We start from the raw sequence: 7,140 nt of genomic DNA on the forward strand, positions 1-7,140 counted from the left end.
CTTTGGATTCACTTCTCCGCCAGTCCTACCTTTCAGAAAGTGGTTGATTTTTTGTTTCTAGAATTGCTGTTCTTCTTCTCTTCGATCTCCTGTTGGATTTGTGGGTCTTTGCAATTTTTAGATAAGCTATCTAGCTGATCTCCTGCTACCTGAAGTAGTCTCAGCCTGCTACTTCTCCACCATCTCTACTCCTCCTCCTCAGCTTCCAACATTTATAAACCAGAGTACAAATACCACCATCAAAGATGAACTTTTTGCCTTAGTAAGCAAGTTACCGATGACTCATTTAAACAGTTCCTCTAAATCACTGACAAGAAGATAAATTTATATCCACTTCTTGTATAACGTGAGAGTGTGGGGGGGCACCTGTATGTGTGTGTCTGGGTGTACCCAGTGACACCTGATTGTGGGGGTCTTGACTTACAAAGAAACCCTAAGGCTGCCAAGTTCTTCCTTGTGTGACCAACCGTAGAGAGTTTGCATGTGATTTGTCTTACCCTCAGAAAAAAAGTGGAAAACTTTGGCTCCCAATTTCCTCTGTTACCAGCTAGCACCTTTATCCCATGAAGTGTTCTCTGGAAAGTTTAGGGCCCCTAGGAGGTTGAGATTCTTGAAACCTAGCTCCTGAAATGGTACAGACTCATTTTTGCTAACTACAGTCAAGCCAGTGGCAAGCACCCACTGACAATGCAAATGATGTCTCCCAACAAAACAAATGTTCCTTCATTAATTCATTTATAAACCATAGACAAGTGAATATTTATTAAGGGCTTACTATATATGCCAGGCAATAGAGATCTAGGGAAATATAAGACAGGCAAGGTCTTTGCCCTCATGGAAATTACAGTTTAATATGAGGATTATTTCTTTAGGTTAGAAATTGTTATGGACACCTTCAGCCACAAGCATTTGTTTATACTTTTATTAACTCCTGTCTGGGCAAAAAGGAGAGAAAGCCATTGTGACTCCTATAATATATGAATTTATATTTCTTCATCCACAATATTATCTTAATACATTTGAAAATATGTCTTACACATATTTAGGAAACACTGCTTAGAAATATTCAGAAAATGCTTAGTCCCCAGACAAATAGTAATAGCTAACACTTACAAAGCACTACTATGAGCTAGGTACTGCCACGATCATGCTTTCCATGATTTATATTAATCTTTATACCAGGAACCCTATGAAGCAGATATGATTAGAACCTACATTTTATAGCTGAGGAAACTGGACCTTAGGGAGGTTAAGGAAAACAGTTCCAGCTGTTCCTTGTGACTATCTAAGTGGCGAATTGTCAAAAGAAACATAATGGGTAAAAAAAATAAAATTAAAAAATGTAAACAGGTAGAGTTGGTATTATTAGTCAGCTTGATATATTAGCCATCTCTCATCTATAAAACTCTGGTAGAGGCCCTTCTAAAACGCACACAAATTTACTGACAGTCAAGAGGTTATGGACTTTAAAACATTATGAATGCAATAAATAATCTGAATAAAAATAAAACCATTCTGTCTATAAGAGTATCAGAAAGAATAAAACATTCAGAAACAAATTTAAAAAGATAAATGTAAAATTTATACTCTGAAAACTATAAAACATTGTTGAAAGAAATTTGAAAACACTCAAGTGAATGTAAAGATGTCCCATGTTCACGGATCAGAAGACTTAATATTGTTAACATGACAATATTTCCCAGATTGATCCATAGATTCAATGTTATCCCTGTCAGAATCACACCTCGCTCTTTTGTAGACATTGACAAGCTGATTCTAAAACTTATATGGAAACCAGAGGTATCCAGAATAACCTAAATAATCTTGAAAAAGAACAAAATATGGGCACCTGGGTGGCTCAGTCGGTTAAGGGTTAAGTGTTTGCCTTCGGCTCAGGTCATGATCCCAGGGTCCTGGGATAGAGTCCTGCTTCAGACTCCCTGCTCAGAGAAGAGTCTGCTTCTTCCTCTCCTTTTGCCCCTTCCCCCCTGTTCATGCTCTTTCTCTCACATACAGAAATAAATAAAATCTTTAAAAGAAAGAACAAAATAGGAAGACTTATGATTCCCAGTTTCAAAATTTACTACAAAACAAAAATAATTAAGACAGTGTGGTATTGGCATAAGGACAGACATATAGATCAACAGAATAGAATTAAGAATCTAGAAACAAACTTCATGTTTACAGTCAACTGATAGCAGTGTCTTTTGTTCCAGTGAGCTGGCTCTTGGTGGGCCTTGGATGGAGGCTCCTCACTAGAAAGACCAAGCAATAATTAGAAACTTGGAATCTTCAGTCCCAGTTCCCATTCTACAGAGAGGGAGAGGGACCAGAAATAGAATTAATGTTCAATCATGCCTACATGATGAAGCCTCTGTAAGAATTCCAAAAGTACAGGGTTTGGAGACCTTCTAGTTTGGTGAACATGTGGAGGTACTGGTAGAGTGATGCATCTGGAGATGACATAGAAGTTCTGTGCCCCTTCTCATGTACCTTACCCAATGCATCATTTCGAACTGCATGTTCATCTGTATCTTTTTTTTTAAATTATTTTCAGCATAACAGTATTCATTGTTTTTGTACCACACCCAGTGCTCCATGCAGTCCGTGCCCTCTCTAATACCCACCATCTGTATCTTTTATCCTATCCATTTATAATAAACTGGTAAACAGTAAATTAATTATTTCCTGAGTTCTGTGAGCTGTTCCAGCATATTAACCAGATCTGAAGAAGAGGTCACAGGAATCTCCAACTTACAGGTGATTGGTCAGAAGCACAGTAACCATCTGGACTTGCCATTGGCATCTGAAGTTGGGGGGGGTAGTCTTGTGGGGCTGAGTTCTTAATCTGTGAGATCTGATGCTTTCTCTGGGTAGACAGTGTCAGAATTGCATTGTATCACAAGATTGCTTGATTGCAGCCTAGAGGTGGGGGCACTCACCTAACACCTGGTGTCAGAAGTGTTGTGAATATGGTCATAGTGTGAGAGTAAAGGGGAAACACAGGAAGAGAACTGGGTTTTTCCAACTCAGGTTCCAAACAATTCAATGAGGGAAAAAAATAGTCTTTTCAACAAATGGTGCTGGGATAACTGGATAGCCACAAAAAATAGTAAAGTTAGACCCTTACCTTACACAACACACAAAAATTAATTTAATGGATCAAAGATCTAAATTAAGGAGCTAGAACTATAAAACTCTAAGAAGAAAACATAAAGAATTAACCTTAGATTTGGCAGTCAGCAGCATTTCTACACTAAAATGTAGAAAATCTACATTTTCTACACAAAAACCAGTTGATGTTCTAACAAACAATCTGAAAAGAAAATAATGAAAACAAGTCCATCTGTAATAGCATCAAAAAGAATAAACTATTTTGGAGGTGAAACCAAGTATTGGAAAACCAAATACTCCCAACCAACAAAGTGAAAGACTTGTATAGTGAGAACTAAATATTTCTGAAGAAATTTAAAAAGACATAAACAAAGGGAAATACATTCCATGTTCATGGATTGGAAGATTTATTATTAAGATGTCAGTACTACCCAAAGTGATCTACAATTCAATATAATCCCTACAAAAATTCTAATCTAATGATGTTTTCATTGGGAAATAGAAAAATCCATCCTAAAATTTATATGGAACATCAAGGGAGCTTGAATAGCCAAAACGTCTTTAATAAGAAGAACAAAACTGAAGGACTCATGTTTCCTGATTTCAAAACTTACTACAGAGCTATAGTAATCAAAACAGTGTGGTTCTGGCACAGAGAGACATACAGGCTAATGGAATAAAATGGAAAGTCTAGAAATAAACCCCCAAATATATGGTCAAATGATGTTTGACAAAGGTGGCAGGACAGGGAAAGGGACAGTCTTTTCAATAAATGTTGCTGGGAAAACTGGATATCCACATGGCAAGGAATAAAGTTGGGCCCTTCCTTACTTAACACCATATACAAAAATTAATGGAAAATGGTTCAAAGACCTAAATGTAAGACCTTAAACTGTAAAATTCTTAGAAGAAAACACAGAGCAAATTCTTCAAAACTTTGGATCTGGCAGTGATTTCTGGAATATGACACCAAATGCACAGGAGAAAAGGAAAAAGTATACAAATTGGACTTTATGAAAATTAAAAAATTTTGTGCCTGAAAAGACAGTAAAATGGAGTAAAAAGTAAAAAACACGGAATGGGAGAAATATTTGCAAATATCTGATAAGTGGTTAATATCCAAAATACATAGAGATCTCCTAAAACTCAACAATAGAAAACAACCTGATCCAAATATGGGTAAGGAACTTAACTAGACATTTCTCCAAAGAAGACATACAAATGGCACTGAGCACATGAAAAGATGCTTAACATCACTAATCACTAGGAAAATGCAAATGAAAAGTATAAGATACTACCTTAATTAATTTAATTAATTCTAATTAAAAATAGAATTACCATATGATCCAGCAATTCCATTTCCGGGTACATATCCAAAAGAATTGTAAGTAGGGTGTCAAAGAGATTTTTGTACACCCTTCTTCGAACAGCTAAAATGAAAAAACAACCAATGTATCCCCTGATGGATGAATAGATAAACAAAATGAGGTATATAGGCACAGTGAAATATTATTCAGTTTTTAAAACAAAGACAATTCTGACATATGCTACAATATGGATGAATCCTGAGGACATTATGCTAAGTGAAATAAGCTAGTTACAAAAAGATAAATACTACACGATTCCACTTATATGAAATAGTAGTAGTCAAAATTGTAGAGTAGTCAAAATTGTAGAGACAGAAAATAGAATGGTGTTTGCCAGGGGCTGGAGAAAGACAGAAATGGGGAACTATTGTTTAATGGGCACAGAATTTCAGTTTACAAGATGAACAGAGTTATAGAGGTGGATGGTGTTAATGAATGCACAACATTATGAATGTATTTAATATCACTAAACTGTACCCTTTTAGAAATGGTTAAGATGGCAAATTTTATTTTAAAGATTTTATTTATTTGGCAGACAGAGATCACAAGTAGGCATAGAGAGAGAGAGAGATGAGGAAGCAGGCTCCCCACCGAGCAGAGAGCCCAATGAGGGGCTCGATCCCAGGACCCTGAGACTATGACCTGAGCCGAAGGCAGAGGTTTAACACACTGAGCCACCCAGGTGCCCCAAGATGGTAAATTTTATGTTATGGGCATTTTACTACAGTAAATATGTTCGGAAAAAAATCGGAAAGGTATCAGAATTTTCAACATCATTCTGAAAGGTAGAAGACAATGGAATGATGTCTTCAAAATTCTGAGAGAAAATTATATCCAAAGTATAATCTATACCCAGCCAAACTATCAATTGAGTTATGAATTTTAACAGACATTTTCAGCCATTCGAGAGCTCAAAAAATTCATCTGACATTCCTTCACTCAATCTCGAGAAGCTACCCATAAAAATGATGAAATAAATCAGGAAAAAGAAAAGACATAGTATCCAGGAAACAGAATATAGGACACAGGGTAGCACATTATCTGTGTACCAAGCCTAGAGAACATCTTAGAACAACAATTCAGTCCAGATTTGATCGGGAGGTGAGGTCGTTGGGAGAAATGTCTCCAGAAAAGCACATAGGCTGACAGACTTTTCAATATGTTTCAATATTTGGAAATACTGTTGAGATGTGTTTGACAGATCTATTAAAAACACTTGGGAAAAAATAGTGATAGATTTTGAAAAATAGCATATGAGAAAAGGAAGAAGGTAATAACACCATGGGAGAAATAAAGTTCTATGAGAAAAGAAACAAAATCAACCATTAGATCAGTGGTAAGTAAACATTTACATAATCAAAATAATATAAATATTAATTATTCTATTTAACAAAAAACACAATGTAACTATATTGGAACAGTAAAAGATGAGGTATAAGTGATTACTCCCATCATGAGATAATGAAAGGTTATCTAAAATTTTTAAATTAAGAAACCCAACATAGTAATATTATTTTGCCAGTAAGGATTGAAATAAGCAGAGCAGTTGAGAGTGGTTGCTTTTGGGCAGAAGGACTGGGAGTAGGGGAGCCAAAGGATCATGCACTAGCTCTGCTGGGGAACCCCCTCCCCACACCAGCCATCCTTTAAAAATTCTGCCCAGACTTCCATAGACTTTCCTTCCTTCCCTGGTAGAGATGCCTATTTCCTTCCAAGATCTCCTGTCCCTAGGCCTCTATCAAAGCACTCATTACCCTGTATTTGCATTTTCTCTTTGTGGTCTAAGTATGCATCTGACTTGGACTTCGTCTTCTTCTTCTTCTTTTTTTTTTTTTTAGTTTAAACTTTATTTTATTTTTTCAGTGTTCCAAGATTCATTGTTTATGCATCACACCCAGTGCTCCATGCAATACCTGCCCTCCTTAACACCCACCACCAGGCTCACCCAACCCCCCAGACCCCTCCCCTCTAAACCCCTCAGTTTGTTTCTCAGAGTTCACAGTCTCTCATGGTTGGCCTCCCCCTCCAATTTTCCCCAGGCTGACTTGGGCTTCTGAGGGCTGGTACATCTCTGCTTGTAATCCCAGCACCCATCACACAATTCCACTCAAACCTGGCTGAATGAATAAAACAAGAAACTGGGGTGAGAGTGGATTTGGACAACAGAGGACCACAAAGTAAAAGGTCTCCCTCTTACACATTTCAATTTGCCATCTTTCTGAGTGATTGGTGGGGGCTGCTCATTACTTCCCAAAATCTTGGGAAAAGTTCATTTTCTCTGGTTGTAATGCACTAAGGGTGGCAACTAACTGTGTTCTATTTTGCCTATTTTCTGCAGTTAATAAGCATTATTTACAGTAACATAACTATCTTTAAGCGATTCATGTGGGAGGCTTTTAAAATTTTTTTTTAAATTTTTTTTATAAACATATAATGTATTATTAGCCCCAGGGGTACAGGTCTGTGAATCGCCAGGTTTACACACTTCACAGCACTCACCATATCACATACCCTCCCCCAATGTGTGGAAGGCTTTTTAAGATGCAGTGCATAAATGCAAGAGATAGGTGAAGCAACCAGAGACTGCCCTAAATTACAGGACGATCTTTTTCTGTACGCAGTCCCTACATACGTCCTCCCAGCATCCTCCCCCCCCCCA

General features: G+C 37.1%; 1 protein-coding gene across 1 annotated transcript in view; it reads right to left on the minus strand.

Moving 5' to 3' along the window:
• The window catches only part of LOC116860568 (cytochrome P450 4X1-like), a 45,404-nt gene that overhangs the window by 37,240 nt on the left and 1,024 nt on the right, over nucleotides 1–7,140 (minus strand). The gene's annotated exons all lie outside the window — the stretch shown is intronic.

The sequence above is a fragment of the Lontra canadensis genome, unplaced genomic scaffold (assembly GCF_010015895.1).
Source record: "Lontra canadensis isolate GAN:19392208 unplaced genomic scaffold, GSC_riverotter_1.0 scaffold179, whole genome shotgun sequence".
NCBI classification, from domain to species: domain Eukaryota; kingdom Metazoa; phylum Chordata; class Mammalia; order Carnivora; family Mustelidae; genus Lontra; species Lontra canadensis.